Genomic DNA, 12,799 nt, shown 5'->3' on the forward strand with positions numbered 1-12,799 from the left:
ATGAGTGTTCAGTTCACTCCTAACTGATGCCTTACCTCCACTTAGGGGATGTTTTACAGTTCAGGTTGGCCTGTTTAGTACTTGAATAGGAGTAATATCGCTGTATGTTAATCTAGACTAATGCCCTACCTAATCTTGAAGTTACATTTCCCACCAATGGGAAACCAAAGATATACAATTTTTGGGAGTTATTGCATGTCTAATGCAAGATTAATTGCCATATTATGAGATCCAATGCAATAATCCTGCAAAAATTACTCGTGTTCGCCCAACGTGGGGCTCAAACCCACGACCCTGAGATTAAGAGTCTCATGCTCTACCGACTGAGCTAGCCGGGCTCCCTCTTTGAAGTAGTATGCAAACTGATCGTTTTTCATTAAGAAAACCAGTTCCGGGATATTCCTCAACTCTTGTTTTTCAAGGAACTTATCATTTATAGATCCCTCAGTGGACCATATATGAAAGCCATCTGTGATTTATCTGTTCTTACTATGCAACAAGCTTGGCAATGACAAGTTAAAAATAAAATGTATGTACATTTTAGAATGGAGAATGCGGGCATCAATCCCGCTACCTCTCGCATGCTAAGCGAGCGCTGTACCATTTGAGCTAATTCCCCTGTGTGCTCCCTCAGAATAACATTTCAAAAGTAATGTTAATGCCTACGACACTTTATTTGACGTCAAATTGCCCATTACATGAGTGTTCAGTTCACTCCTAACTGATGCCTTACCTCCACTTAGGGGATGTTTTACAGTTCAGGTTGGCCTGTTTAGTACTTGAATAGGAGTAATATCGCTGTATGTTAATCTAGACTAATGCCCTACCTAATCTTGAAGTTACATTTCCCACCAATGGGAAACCAAAGATATACAATTTTTGGGAGTTATTGCATGTCTAATGCAAGATTAATTGCCATATTATGAGATCCAATGCAATAATCCTGCAAAAATTACTCGTTTTCGCCCAACGTGGGGCTCGAACCCACGACCCTGAGATTAAGAGTCTCATGCTCTACCGACTGAGCTAGCCGGGCTCCCTCTTTAAAGTAGAATGCAAACTGATCGTTTTTCATTAAGAAAACCAGTTCCTGGATATTCCTCAACTCTTGTTTTTCAAGGAACTTATCATTTATAGATCCCTCAGTGGACAGAGTGTCAAGTAAAAGGAGACAAAATTGAAATGGAAGTTGTGGAAATGTCATTGTGAGATTGCATAAGAACTCAAATTGCTCTCACAAGCTAACGAATACCTAAACCCTTTTGATAAAACCCCTTTAGTTGTTATGATGTGACCATATATGAAAGCCATCTGTGATTTATCTGTTCTTACTATGCAACAAGCTTGGCAATGACAAGTTAAAAATAAAATGTATGTACATTTTAGAATGGAGAATGCGGGCATCAATCCCGCTACCTCTCGCATGCTAAGCGAGCGCTCTACCATTTGAGCTAATTCCCCTGTGTGCTCCCTCAGAATAACATTTCAAAAGTAATGTTAATGCCTACGACACTTTATTTGACGTCAAATTGCCCATTACATGAGTGTTCAGTTCACTCCTAACTGATGCCTTACCTCCACTTAGGGGATGTTTTACAGTTCAGGTTGGCCTGTTTAGTACTTGAATAGGAGTAATATCGCTGTATGTTAATCTAGACTAATGCCCTACCTAATCTTGAAGTTACATTTCCCACCAATGGGAAACCAAAGATATACAATTTTTGGGAGTTATTGCATGTCTAATGCAAGATTAATTGCCATATTATGCGATCCAATGCAATAATCCTGCAAAAATTACTCGTTTTCGCCCAACGTGGGGCTCGAACCCCCGACCCTGAGATTAAGAGTCTCATGCTCTACCGACTGAGCTAGCCGGGCTCCCTCTTTAAAGTAGTATGCAAACTGATCGTTTTTCATTAAGAAAACCAGTTCCGGGATATTCCTCAACTCTTGTTTTTCAAGGAACTTATCATTTATAGATCCCTCAGTGGACCATATATGAAAGCCATCTGTGATTTATCTGTTCTTACTATGCAACAAGCTTGGCAATGACAAGTTAAAAATAAAATGTATGTACATTTTAGAATGGAGAATGCGGGCATCAATCCCGCTACCTCTCGCATGCTAAGCGAGCGCTCTACCATTTGAGCTAATTCCCCTGTGTGCTCCCTCAGAATAACATTTCAAAAGTAATGTTAATGCCTACGACACTTTATTTGACGTCAAATTGCCCATTACATGAGTGTTCAGTTCACTCCTAACTGATGCCTTACCTCCACTTAGGGGATGTTTTACAGTTCAGGTTTGCCTGTTTAGTACTTGAATAGGAGTAATATCGCTGACTAATGCCCTACCTAATCTTGAAGTTACATTTCCCACCAATGGGAAACCAAAGATATACAATTTTTGGGAGTTATTGCATGTCTAATGCAAGATTAATTGCCATATTATGAGATCCAATGCAATAATCCTGCAAAAATTACTCGTTTTCGCCCTACGTGGGGCTCGAACCCACGACCCTGAGATTAAGAGTCTCATGCTCTACCGACTGAGCTAGCCGGGCTCCCTCTTTAAAGTAGAATGCAAACTGATCGTTTTTCATTAAGAAAACCAGTTCCTGGATATTCCTCAACTCTTGTTTTTCAAGGAACTTATCATTTATAGATCCCTCAGTGGACAGAGTGTCAAGTAAAAGGAGACAAAATTGAAATGGAAGTTGTGGAAATGTCATTGTGAGATTGCATAAGAACTCAAATTGCTCTCACAAGCTAACGAATACCTAAACCCTTTTGATAAAACCCCTTTAGTTGTTATGATGTGACCATATATGAAAGCCATCTGTGATTTATCTGTTCTTACTATGCAACAAGCTTGGCAATGACAAGTTAAAAATAAAATGTATGTACATTTTAGAATGGAGAATGCGGGCATCGATCCCGCTACCTCTCGCATGCTAAGCGAGCGCTCTACCATTTGAGCTAATTCCCCTGTGTGCTCCCTCAGAATAACATTTCAAAAGTAATGTTAATGCCTTCCACACTTTATTTGACGTCAAATTGCCCATTACATGAGTGTTCAGTTCACTCCTAACTGATGCCTTACCTCCACTTAGGGGATGTTTTACAGTTCAGGTTGGCCTGTTTAGTACTTGAATAGGAGTAATATCGCTGTATGTTAATCTAGACTAATGCCCTACCTAATCTTGAAGTTACATTTCCCACCAATGGGAAACCAAAGATATACAATTTTTGGGAGTTATTGCATGTCTAATGCAAGATTAATTGCCATATTATGCGATCCAATGCAATAATCCTGCAAAAATTACTCGTTTTCGCCCAACGTGGGGCTCGAACCCACGACCCTGAGATTAAGAGTCTCATGCTCTACCGACTGAGCTAGCCGGGCTCCCTCTTTAAAGTAGTATGCAAACTGATCGTTTTTCATTAAGAAAACCAGTTCCGGGATATTCCTCAACTCTTGTTTTTCAAGGAACTTATCATTTATAGATCCCTCAGTGGACCATATATGAAAGCCATCTGTGATTTATCTGTTCTTACTATGCAACAAGCTTGGCAATGACAAGTTAAAAATAAAATGTATGTACATTTTAGAATGGAGAATGCGGGCATCAATCCCGCTACCTCTCGCATGCTAAGCGAGCGCTCTACCATTTGAGCTAATTCCCCTGTGTGCTCCCTCAGAATAACATTTCAAAAGTAATGTTAATGCCTACGACACTTTATTTGACGTCAAATTGCCCATTACATGAGTGTTCAGTTCACTCCTAACTGATGCCTTACCTCCACTTAGGGGATGTTTTACAGTTCAGGTTGGCCTGTTTAGTACTTGAATAGGAGTAATATCGCTGACTAATGCCCTACCTAATCTTGAAGTTACATTTCCCACCAATGGGAAACCAAAGATATACAATTTTTGGGAGTTATTGCATGTCTAATGCAAGATTAATTGCCATATTATGAGATCCAATGCAATAATCCTGCAAAAATTACTCGTTTTCGCCCAACGTGGTGCTCGAACCCACGACCCTGAGATTAAGAGTCTCATGCTCTACCGACTGAGCTAGCCGGGCTCCCTCTTTAAAGTAGAATGCAAACTGATCGTTTTTCATTAAGAAAACCAGTTCCTGGATATTCCTCAACTCTTGTTTTTCAAGGAACTTATCATTTATAGATCCCTCAGTGGACAGAGTGTCAAGTAAAAGGAGACAAAATCGAAATGGAAGTTGTGGAAATGTCATTGTGAGATTGCATAAGAACTCAAATTGCTCTCACAAGCTAACGAATACCTAAACCCTTTTGATAAAACCCCTTTAGTTGTTATGATGTGACCATATATGAAAGCCATCTGTGATTTATCTGTTCTTACTATGCAACAAGCTTGGCAATGACAAGTTAAAAATAAAATGTATGTACATTTTAGAATGGAGAATGCGGGCATCGATCCCGCTACCTCTCGCATGCTAAGCGAGCGCTCTACCATTTGAGCTAATTCCCCTGTGTGCTCCCTCAGAATAACATTTCAAAAGTAATGTTAATGCCTTCCACACTTTATTTGACGTCAAATTGCCCATTACATGAGTGTTCAGTTCACTCCTAACTGATGCCTTACCTCCACTTAGGGGATGTTTTACAGTTCAGGTTGGCCTGTTTAGTACTTGAATAGGAGTAATATCGCTGTATGTTAATCTAGACTAATGCCCTACCTAATCTTGAAGTTACATTTCCCACCAATGGGAAACCAAAGATATACAATTTTTGGGAGTTATTGCATGTCTAATGCAAGATTAATTGCCATATTATGAGATCCAATGCAATAATCCTGCAAAAATTACTCGTTTTCGCCCAACGTGGGGCTCGAACCCACGACCCTGAGAGTCTCATGCTCTACCGACTGAGCTAGCCGGGCTCCCTCCTTAAAGTAGTATGCAAACTGATCGTTTTTCATTAAGAAAACCAGTTCCTGGATATTCCTCAACTCTTGTTTTTCAAGGAACTTATCATTTATAGATCCCTCAGTGGACCATATATGAAAGCCATCTGTGATTTATCTGTTCTTACTATGCAACAAGCTTGGCAATGACAAGTTAAAAATAAAATGTATGTACATTTTAGAATGGAGAATGCGGGCATCAATCCCGCTACCTCTCGCATGCTAAGCGAGCGCTGTACCATTTGAGCTAATTCCCCTGTGTGCTCCCTCAGAATAACATTTCAAAAGTAATGTTAATGCCTACGACACTTTATTTGACGACAAATTGCCCATTACATGAGTGTTCAGTTCACTCCTAACTGATGCCTTACCTCCACTTAGGGGATGTTTTACAGTTCAGGTTGGCCTGTTTAGTACTTGAATAGGAGTAATATCGCTGACTAATGCCCTACCTAATCTTGAAGTTACATTTCCCACCAATGGGAAACCAAAGATATACAATTTTTGGGAGTTATTGCATGTCTAATGCAAGATTAATTGCCATATTATGAGATCCAATGCAATAATCCTGCAAAAATTACTCGTTTTCGCCCAACGTGGGGCTCGAACCCACGACCCTGAGATTAAGAGTCGCATGCTCTACCGACTGAGCTAGCCGGGCTCCCTCTTTAAAGTAGAATGCAAACTGATCGTTTTTCATTAAGAAAACCAGTTCCTGGATATTCCTCAACTCTTGTTTTTCAAGGAACTTATCATTTATAGATCCCTCAGTGGACAGAGTGTCAAGTAAAAGGAGACAAAATTGAAATGGAAGTTGTGGAAATGTCATTGTGAGATTGCATAAGAACTCAAATTGCTCTCACAAGCTAACGAATACCTAAACCCTTTTGATAAAACCCCTTTAGTTGTTATGATGTGACCATATATGAAAGCCATCTGTGATTTATCTGTTCTTACTATGCAACAAGCTTGGCAATGACAAGTTAAAAATAAAATGTATGTACATTTTAGAATGGAGAATGCGGGCATCGATCCCGCTACCTCTCGCATGCTAAGCGAGCGCTCTACCATTTGAGCTAATTCCCCTGTGTGCTCCCTCAGAATAACATTTCAAAAGTAATGTTAATGCCTTCCACACTTTATTTGACGTCAAATTGCCCATTACATGAGTGTTCAGTTCACTCCTAACTGATGCCTTACCTCCACTTAGGGGATGTTTTACAGTTCAGGTTGGCCTGTTTAGTACTTGAATAGGAGTAATATCGCTGTATGTTAATCTAGACTAATGCCCTACCTAATCTTGAAGTTACATTTCCCACCAATGGGAAACCAAAGATATACAATTTTTGGGAGTTATTGCATGTCTAATGCAAGATTAATTGCCATATTATGAGATCCAATGCAATAATCCTGCAAAAATTACTCGTGTTCGCCCAACGTGGGGCTCAAACCCACGACCCTGAGATTAAGAGTCTCATGCTCTACCGACTGAGCTAGCCGGGCTCCCTCTTTGAAGTAGTATGCAAACTGATCGTTTTTCATTAAGAAAACCAGTTCCGGGATATTCCTCAACTCTTGTTTTTCAAGGAACTTATCATTTATAGATCCCTCAGTGGACCATATATGAAAGCCATCTGTGATTTATCTGTTCTTACTATGCAACAAGCTTGGCAATGACAAGTTAAAAATAAAATGTATGTACATTTTAGAATGGAGAATGCGGGCATCAATCCCGCTACCTCTCGCATGCTAAGCGAGCGCTGTACCATTTGAGCTAATTCCCCTGTGTGCTCCCTCAGAATAACATTTCAAAAGTAATGTTAATGCCTACGACACTTTATTTGACGTCAAATTGCCCATTACATGAGTGTTCAGTTCACTCCTAACTGATGCCTTACCTCCACTTAGGGGATGTTTTACAGTTCAGGTTGGCCTGTTTAGTACTTGAATAGGAGTAATATCGCTGACTAATGCCCTACCTAATCTTGAAGTTACATTTCCCACCAATGGGAAACCAAAGATATACAATTTTTGGGAGTTATTGCATGTCTAATGCAAGATTAATTGCCATATTATGAGATCCAATGCAATAATCCTGCAAAAATTACTCGTTTTCGCCCAACGTGGGGCTCAAACCCACGACCCTGAGATTAAGAGTCTCATGCTCTACCGACTGAGCTAGCCGGGCTCCCTCTTTAAAGTAGAATGCAAACTGATCGTTTTTCATTAAGAAAACCAGTTCCTGGATATTCCTCAACTCTTGTTTTTCAAGGAACTTATCATTTATAGATCCCTCAGTGGACAGAGTGTCAAGTAAAAGGAGACAAAATTGAAATGGAAGTTGTGGAAATGTCATTGTGAGATTGCATAAGAACTCAAATTGCTCTCACAAGCTAACGAATACCTAAACCCTTTTGATAAAACCCCTTTAGTTGTTATGATGTGACCATATATGAAAGCCATCTGTGATTTATCTGTTCTTACTATGCAACAAGCTTGGCAATGACAAGTTAAAAATAAAATGTATGTACATTTTAGAATGGAGAATGCGGGCATCAATCCCGCTACCTCTCGCATGCTAAGCGAGCGCTCTACCATTTGAGCTAATTCCCCTGTGTGCTCCCTCAGAATAACATTTCAAAAGTAATGTTAATGCCTACGACACTTTATTTGACGTCAAATTGCCCATTACATGAGTGTTCAGTTCACTCCTAACTGATGCCTTACCTCCACTTAGGGGATGTTTTACAGTTCAGGTTGGCCTGTTTAGTACTTGAATAGGAGTAATATCGCTGTATGTTAATCTAGACTAATGCCCTACCTAATCTTGAAGTTACATTTCCCACCAATGGGAAACCAAAGATATACAATTTTTGGGAGTTATTGCATGTCTAATGCAAGATTAATTGCCATATTATGAGATCCAATGCAATAATCCTGCAAAAATTACTTGTTTTCGCCCAACGTGGGGCTCGAACCCACGACCCTGAGATTAAGAGTTTCATGCTCTACCGACTGAGCTAGCCAGGCTCCCTCTTTAAAGTAGTATGCAAACTGATCGTTTTTCATTAAGAAAACCAGTTCCTGGATATTCCTCAACTCTCGTTTTTCAAGGAACTTATCATTTATAGATCCCTCAGTGGACAGAGTGTCAAGTAAAATGAGACAAAATTGAAATGGAAGTTGTGGAAATGTCATTGTGAGATTGCATAAGAACTCAAATTGCTCTCACAAGCTAACAAATACCTAAATCCTTTTGATAAAACCCCTTTAGTTGTTATGATGTGACCATATATGAAAGCCATTTGTGATTTATCTGTTCTTACTATGCAACAAGCTTGGCAATGACAAGTTAAAAATAAAATGTATGTACATTTTAGAATGGAGAATGCGGGCATCAATCCCGCTACCTCTCGCATGCTAAGCGAGCGCTGTACCATTTGAGCTAATTCCCCTGTGTGCTCCCTCAGAATAACATTTCAAAAGTAATGTTAATGCCTACGACACTTTATTTGACGTCAAATTGCCCATTACATGAGTGTTCAGTTCACTCCTAACTGATGCCTTACCTCCACTTAGGGGATGTTTTACAGTTCAGGTTGGCCTGTTTAGTACTTGAATAGGAGTAATATCGCTGACTAATGCCCTACCTAATCTTGAAGTTACATTTCCCACCAATGGGAAACCAAAGATATACAATTTTTGGGAGTTATTGCATGTCTAATGCAAGATTAATTGCCATATTATGAGATCCAATGCAATAATCCTGCAAAAATTACTCGTTTTCGCCCAACGTGGGGCTCAAACCCACGACCCTGAGATTAAGAGTCTCATGCTCTACCGACTGAGCTAGCCGGGCTCCCTCTTTGAAGTAGTATGCAAACTGATCGTTTTTCATTAAGAAAACCAGTTCCGGGATATTCCTCAACTCTTGTTTTTCAAGGAACTTATCATTTATAGATCCCTCAGTGGACCATATATGAAAGCCATCTGTGATTTATCTGTTCTTACTATGCAACAAGCTTGGCAATGACAAGTTAAAAATAAAATGTATGTACATTTTAGAATGGAGAATGCGGGCATCAATCCCGCTACCTCTCGCATGCTAAGCGAGCGCTGTACCATTTGAGCTAATTCCCCTGTGTGCTCCCTCAGAATAACATTTCAAAAGTAATGTTAATGCCTACGACACTTTATTTGACGTCAAATTGCCCATTACATGAGTGTTCAGTTCACTCCTAACTGATGCCTTACCTCCACTTAGGGGATGTTTTACAGTTCAGGTTGGCCTGTTTAGTACTTGAATAGGAGTAATATCGCTGACTAATGCCCTACCTAATCTTGAAGTTACATTTCCCACCAATGGGAAACCAAAGATATACAATTTTTGGGAGTTATTGCATGTCTAATGCAAGATTAATTGCCATATTATGAGATCCAATGCAATAATCCTGCAAAATTTACTCGTTTTCGCCCAACGTGGGGCTCGAACCAACGACCCTGAGATTAAGAGTCTCATGCTCTACCGACTGAGCTAGCCGGGCTCCCTCTTTAAAGTAGAATGCAAACTGATCGTTTTTCATTAAGAAAACCAGTTCCTGGATATTCCTCAACTCTTGTTTTTCAAGGAACTTATCATTTATAGATCCCTCAGTGGACAGAGTGTCAAGTAAAAGGAGACAAAATTGAAATGGAAGTTGTGGAAATGTCATTGTGAGATTGCATAAGAACTCAAATTGCTCTCACAAGCTAACGAATACCTAAACCCTTTTGATAAAACCCCTTTAGTTGTTATGATGTGACCATATATGAAAGCCATCTGTGATTTATCTGTTCTTACTATGCAACAAGCTTGGCAATGACAAGTTAAAAATAAAATGTATGTACATTTTAGAATGGAGAATGCGGGCATCGATCCCGCTACCTCTCGCATGCTAAGCGAGCGCTCTACCATTTGAGCTAATTCCCCTGTGTGCTCCCTCAGAATAACATTTCAAAAGTAATGTTAATGCCTTCCACACTTTATTTGACGTCAAATTGCCCATTACATGAGTGTTCAGTTCACTCCTAACTGATGCCTTACCTCCACTTAGGGGATGTTTTACAGTTCAGGTTGGCCTGTTTAGTACTTGAATAGGAGTAATATCGCTGTATGTTAATCTAGACTAATGCCCTACCTAATCTTGAAGTTACATTTCCCACCAATGGGAAACCAAAGATATACAATTTTTGGGAGTTATTGCATGTCTAATGCAAGATTAATTGCCATATTATGAGATCCAATGCAATAATCCTGCAAAAATTACTCGTTTTCGCCCAACGTGGGGCTCAAACCCACAACCCTGAGATTAAGAGTCTCATGCTCTACCGACTGAGCTAGCCGGGCTCCCTCTTTAAAGTAGTATGCAAACTGATCGTTTTTCATTAAGAAAACCAGTTCCTGGATATTCCTCAACTCTTGTTTTTCAAGGAACTTATCATTTATAGATCCCTCAGTGGACCATATATGAAAGCCATCTGTGATTTATCTGTTCTTACTTTGCAACAAGCTTGGCAATGACAAGTTAAAAATAAAATGTATGTACATTTTAGAATGGAGAATGCGGGCATCAATCCCGCTACCTCTCGCATGCTAAGCGAGCGCTCTACCATTTGAGCTAATTCCCCTGTGTGCTCCTTCAGAATAACATTTCAAAAGTAATGTTAATGCCTACGACACTTTATTTGACGTCAAATTGCCCATTACATGAGTGTTCAGTTCACTCCTAACTGATGCCTTACCTCCACTTAGGGGATGTTTTACAGTTCAGGTTGGCCTGTTTAGTACTTGAATAGGAGTAATATCGCTGACTAATGCCCTACCTAATCTTGAAGTTACATTTCCCACCAATGGGAAACCAAAGATATACAATTTTTGGGAGTTATTGCATGTCTAATGCAAGATTAATTGCCATATTATGAGATCCAATGCAATAATCCTGCAAAAATTACTTGTTTTCGCCCAACGTGGGGCTCGAACCCACGACCCTGAGATTAAGAGTCGCATGCTCTACCGACTGAGCTAGCCGGGCTCCCTCTTTAAAGTAGAATGCAAACTGATCGTTTTTCATTAAGAAAACCAGTTCCTGGATATTCCTCAACTCTTGTTTTTCAAGGAACTTATCATTTATAGATCCCTCAGTGGACAGAGTGTCAAGTAAAAGGAGACAAAATTGAAATGGAAGTTGTGGAAATGTCATTGTGAGATTGCATAAGAACTCAAATTGCTCTCACAAGCTAACGAATACCTAAACCCTTTTGATAAAACCCCTTTAGTTGTTATGATGTGACCATATATGAAAGCCATCTGTGATTTATCTGTTCTTACTATGCAACAAGCTTGGCAATGACAAGTTAAAAATAAAATGTATGTACATTTTAGAATGGAGAATGCGGGCATCGATCCCGCTACCTCTCGCATGCTAAGCGAGCGCTCTACCATTTGAGCTAATTCCCCTGTGTGCTCCCTCAGAATAACATTTCAAAAGTAATGTTAATGCCTTCCACACTTTATTTGACGTCAAATTGCCCATTACATGAGTGTTCAGTTCACTCCTAACTGATGCCTTACCTCCACTTAGGGGATGTTTTACAGTTCAGGTTGGCCTGTTTAGTACTTGAATAGGAGTAATATCGCTGTATGTTAATCTAGACTAATGCCCTACCTAATCTTGAAGTTACATTTCCCACCAATGGGAAACCAAAGATATACAATTTTTGGGAGTTATTGCATGTCTAATGCAAGATTAATTGCCATATTATGAGATCCAATGCAATAATCCTGCAAAAATTACTCGTGTTCGCCCAACGTGGGGCTCAAACCCACGACCCTGAGATTAAGAGTCTCATGCTCTACCGACTGAGCTAGCCGGGCTCCCTCTTTGAAGTAGTATGCAAACTGATCGTTTTTCATTAAGAAAACCAGTTCCTGGATATTCCTCAACTCTTGTTTTTCAAGGAACTTATCATTTATAGATCCCTCAGTGGACAGAGTGTCAAGTAAAAGGAGACAAAATCGAAATGGAAGTTGTGGAAATGTCATTGTGAGATTGCATAAGAACTCAAATTGCTCTCACAAGCTAACGAATACCTAAACCCTTTTGATAAAACCCCTTTAGTTGTTATGATGTGACCATATATGAAAGCCATCTGTGATTTATCTGTTCTTACTATGCAACAAGCTTGGCAATGACAAGTTAAAAATAAAATGTATGTACATTTTAGAATGGAGAATGCGGGCATCGATCCCGCTACCTCTCGCATGCTAAGCGAGCGCTCTACCATTTGAGCTAATTCCCCTGTGTGCTCCCTCAGAATAACATTTCAAAAGTAATGTTAATGCCTTCCACACTTTATTTGACGTCAAATTGCCCATTACATGAGTGTTCAGTTCACTCCTAACTGATGCCTTACCTCCACTTAGGGGATGTTTTACAGTTCAGGTTGGCCTGTTTAGTACTTGAATAGGAGTAATATCGCTGTATGTTAATCTAGACTAATGCCCTACCTAATCTTGAAGTTACATTTCCCACCAATGGGAAACCAAAGATATACAATTTTTGGGAGTTATTGCATGTCTAATGCAAGATTAATTGCCATATTATGAGATCCAATGCAATAATCCTGCAAAAATTACTCGTTTTCGCCCAACGTGGGGCTCGAACCCACGACCCTGAGATTAAGAGTCTCATGCTCTACCGACTGAGCTAGCCGGGCTCCCTCTTTAAAGTAGTATGCAAACTGATCGTTTTTCATTAAGAAAACCAGTTCCTGGATATTCCTCAACTCTTGTTTTTCAAGGAACTTATCA

General features: G+C 39.7%; 21 non-coding genes across 21 annotated transcripts; all 21 read right to left on the reverse strand.

The window, feature by feature from the left end:
- Positions 1–265: 265 nt before the first annotated feature.
- Positions 266–338, reverse strand: TRNAK-CUU (transfer RNA lysine (anticodon CUU)). The gene has a single exon. It is a non-coding gene; the product is annotated as a tRNA-Lys (tRNA).
- Positions 339–963: 625 nt separating this feature from the next.
- TRNAK-CUU (transfer RNA lysine (anticodon CUU)) lies at positions 964–1,036 on the reverse strand. Its single transcript has one exon. It is a non-coding gene; the product is annotated as a tRNA-Lys (tRNA).
- A 1,454-nt stretch (positions 1,037–2,490) lies between these two features.
- TRNAK-CUU (transfer RNA lysine (anticodon CUU)) lies at positions 2,491–2,563 on the reverse strand. Its single transcript has one exon. It is a non-coding gene; the product is annotated as a tRNA-Lys (tRNA).
- Positions 2,564–2,915: 352 nt separating this feature from the next.
- TRNAA-AGC (transfer RNA alanine (anticodon AGC)) lies at positions 2,916–2,988 on the reverse strand. The gene has a single exon. It is a non-coding gene; the product is annotated as a tRNA-Ala (tRNA).
- Positions 2,989–3,332: 344 nt separating this feature from the next.
- TRNAK-CUU (transfer RNA lysine (anticodon CUU)) lies at positions 3,333–3,405 on the reverse strand. The gene has a single exon. It is a non-coding gene; the product is annotated as a tRNA-Lys (tRNA).
- Positions 3,406–4,017: 612 nt separating this feature from the next.
- Positions 4,018–4,090, reverse strand: TRNAK-CUU (transfer RNA lysine (anticodon CUU)). Its single transcript has one exon. It is a non-coding gene; the product is annotated as a tRNA-Lys (tRNA).
- Positions 4,091–4,442: 352 nt separating this feature from the next.
- TRNAA-AGC (transfer RNA alanine (anticodon AGC)) lies at positions 4,443–4,515 on the reverse strand. Its single transcript has one exon. It is a non-coding gene; the product is annotated as a tRNA-Ala (tRNA).
- Positions 4,516–5,538: 1,023 nt separating this feature from the next.
- On the reverse strand, positions 5,539–5,611 carry TRNAK-CUU (transfer RNA lysine (anticodon CUU)). Its single transcript has one exon. It is a non-coding gene; the product is annotated as a tRNA-Lys (tRNA).
- A 352-nt stretch (positions 5,612–5,963) lies between these two features.
- On the reverse strand, positions 5,964–6,036 carry TRNAA-AGC (transfer RNA alanine (anticodon AGC)). Its single transcript has one exon. It is a non-coding gene; the product is annotated as a tRNA-Ala (tRNA).
- A 344-nt stretch (positions 6,037–6,380) lies between these two features.
- On the reverse strand, positions 6,381–6,453 carry TRNAK-CUU (transfer RNA lysine (anticodon CUU)). Its single transcript has one exon. It is a non-coding gene; the product is annotated as a tRNA-Lys (tRNA).
- A 612-nt stretch (positions 6,454–7,065) lies between these two features.
- Positions 7,066–7,138, reverse strand: TRNAK-CUU (transfer RNA lysine (anticodon CUU)). The gene has a single exon. It is a non-coding gene; the product is annotated as a tRNA-Lys (tRNA).
- A 769-nt stretch (positions 7,139–7,907) lies between these two features.
- Positions 7,908–7,980, reverse strand: TRNAK-CUU (transfer RNA lysine (anticodon CUU)). Its single transcript has one exon. It is a non-coding gene; the product is annotated as a tRNA-Lys (tRNA).
- Positions 7,981–8,736: 756 nt separating this feature from the next.
- Positions 8,737–8,809, reverse strand: TRNAK-CUU (transfer RNA lysine (anticodon CUU)). Its single transcript has one exon. It is a non-coding gene; the product is annotated as a tRNA-Lys (tRNA).
- Positions 8,810–9,421: 612 nt separating this feature from the next.
- TRNAK-CUU (transfer RNA lysine (anticodon CUU)) lies at positions 9,422–9,494 on the reverse strand. The gene has a single exon. It is a non-coding gene; the product is annotated as a tRNA-Lys (tRNA).
- A 352-nt stretch (positions 9,495–9,846) lies between these two features.
- TRNAA-AGC (transfer RNA alanine (anticodon AGC)) lies at positions 9,847–9,919 on the reverse strand. The gene has a single exon. It is a non-coding gene; the product is annotated as a tRNA-Ala (tRNA).
- A 344-nt stretch (positions 9,920–10,263) lies between these two features.
- Positions 10,264–10,336, reverse strand: TRNAK-CUU (transfer RNA lysine (anticodon CUU)). The gene has a single exon. It is a non-coding gene; the product is annotated as a tRNA-Lys (tRNA).
- Positions 10,337–10,948: 612 nt separating this feature from the next.
- TRNAK-CUU (transfer RNA lysine (anticodon CUU)) lies at positions 10,949–11,021 on the reverse strand. The gene has a single exon. It is a non-coding gene; the product is annotated as a tRNA-Lys (tRNA).
- Positions 11,022–11,373: 352 nt separating this feature from the next.
- Positions 11,374–11,446, reverse strand: TRNAA-AGC (transfer RNA alanine (anticodon AGC)). The gene has a single exon. It is a non-coding gene; the product is annotated as a tRNA-Ala (tRNA).
- A 344-nt stretch (positions 11,447–11,790) lies between these two features.
- Positions 11,791–11,863, reverse strand: TRNAK-CUU (transfer RNA lysine (anticodon CUU)). The gene has a single exon. It is a non-coding gene; the product is annotated as a tRNA-Lys (tRNA).
- Positions 11,864–12,215: 352 nt separating this feature from the next.
- TRNAA-AGC (transfer RNA alanine (anticodon AGC)) lies at positions 12,216–12,288 on the reverse strand. Its single transcript has one exon. It is a non-coding gene; the product is annotated as a tRNA-Ala (tRNA).
- Positions 12,289–12,632: 344 nt separating this feature from the next.
- TRNAK-CUU (transfer RNA lysine (anticodon CUU)) lies at positions 12,633–12,705 on the reverse strand. Its single transcript has one exon. It is a non-coding gene; the product is annotated as a tRNA-Lys (tRNA).
- Positions 12,706–12,799: the final 94 nt, after the last annotated feature.

The sequence above is a fragment of the Lissotriton helveticus genome, chromosome 1_2 (genome assembly GCF_964261635.1).
Source record: "Lissotriton helveticus chromosome 1_2, aLisHel1.1, whole genome shotgun sequence".
In the NCBI taxonomy this organism is placed as follows: domain Eukaryota; kingdom Metazoa; phylum Chordata; class Amphibia; order Caudata; family Salamandridae; genus Lissotriton; species Lissotriton helveticus.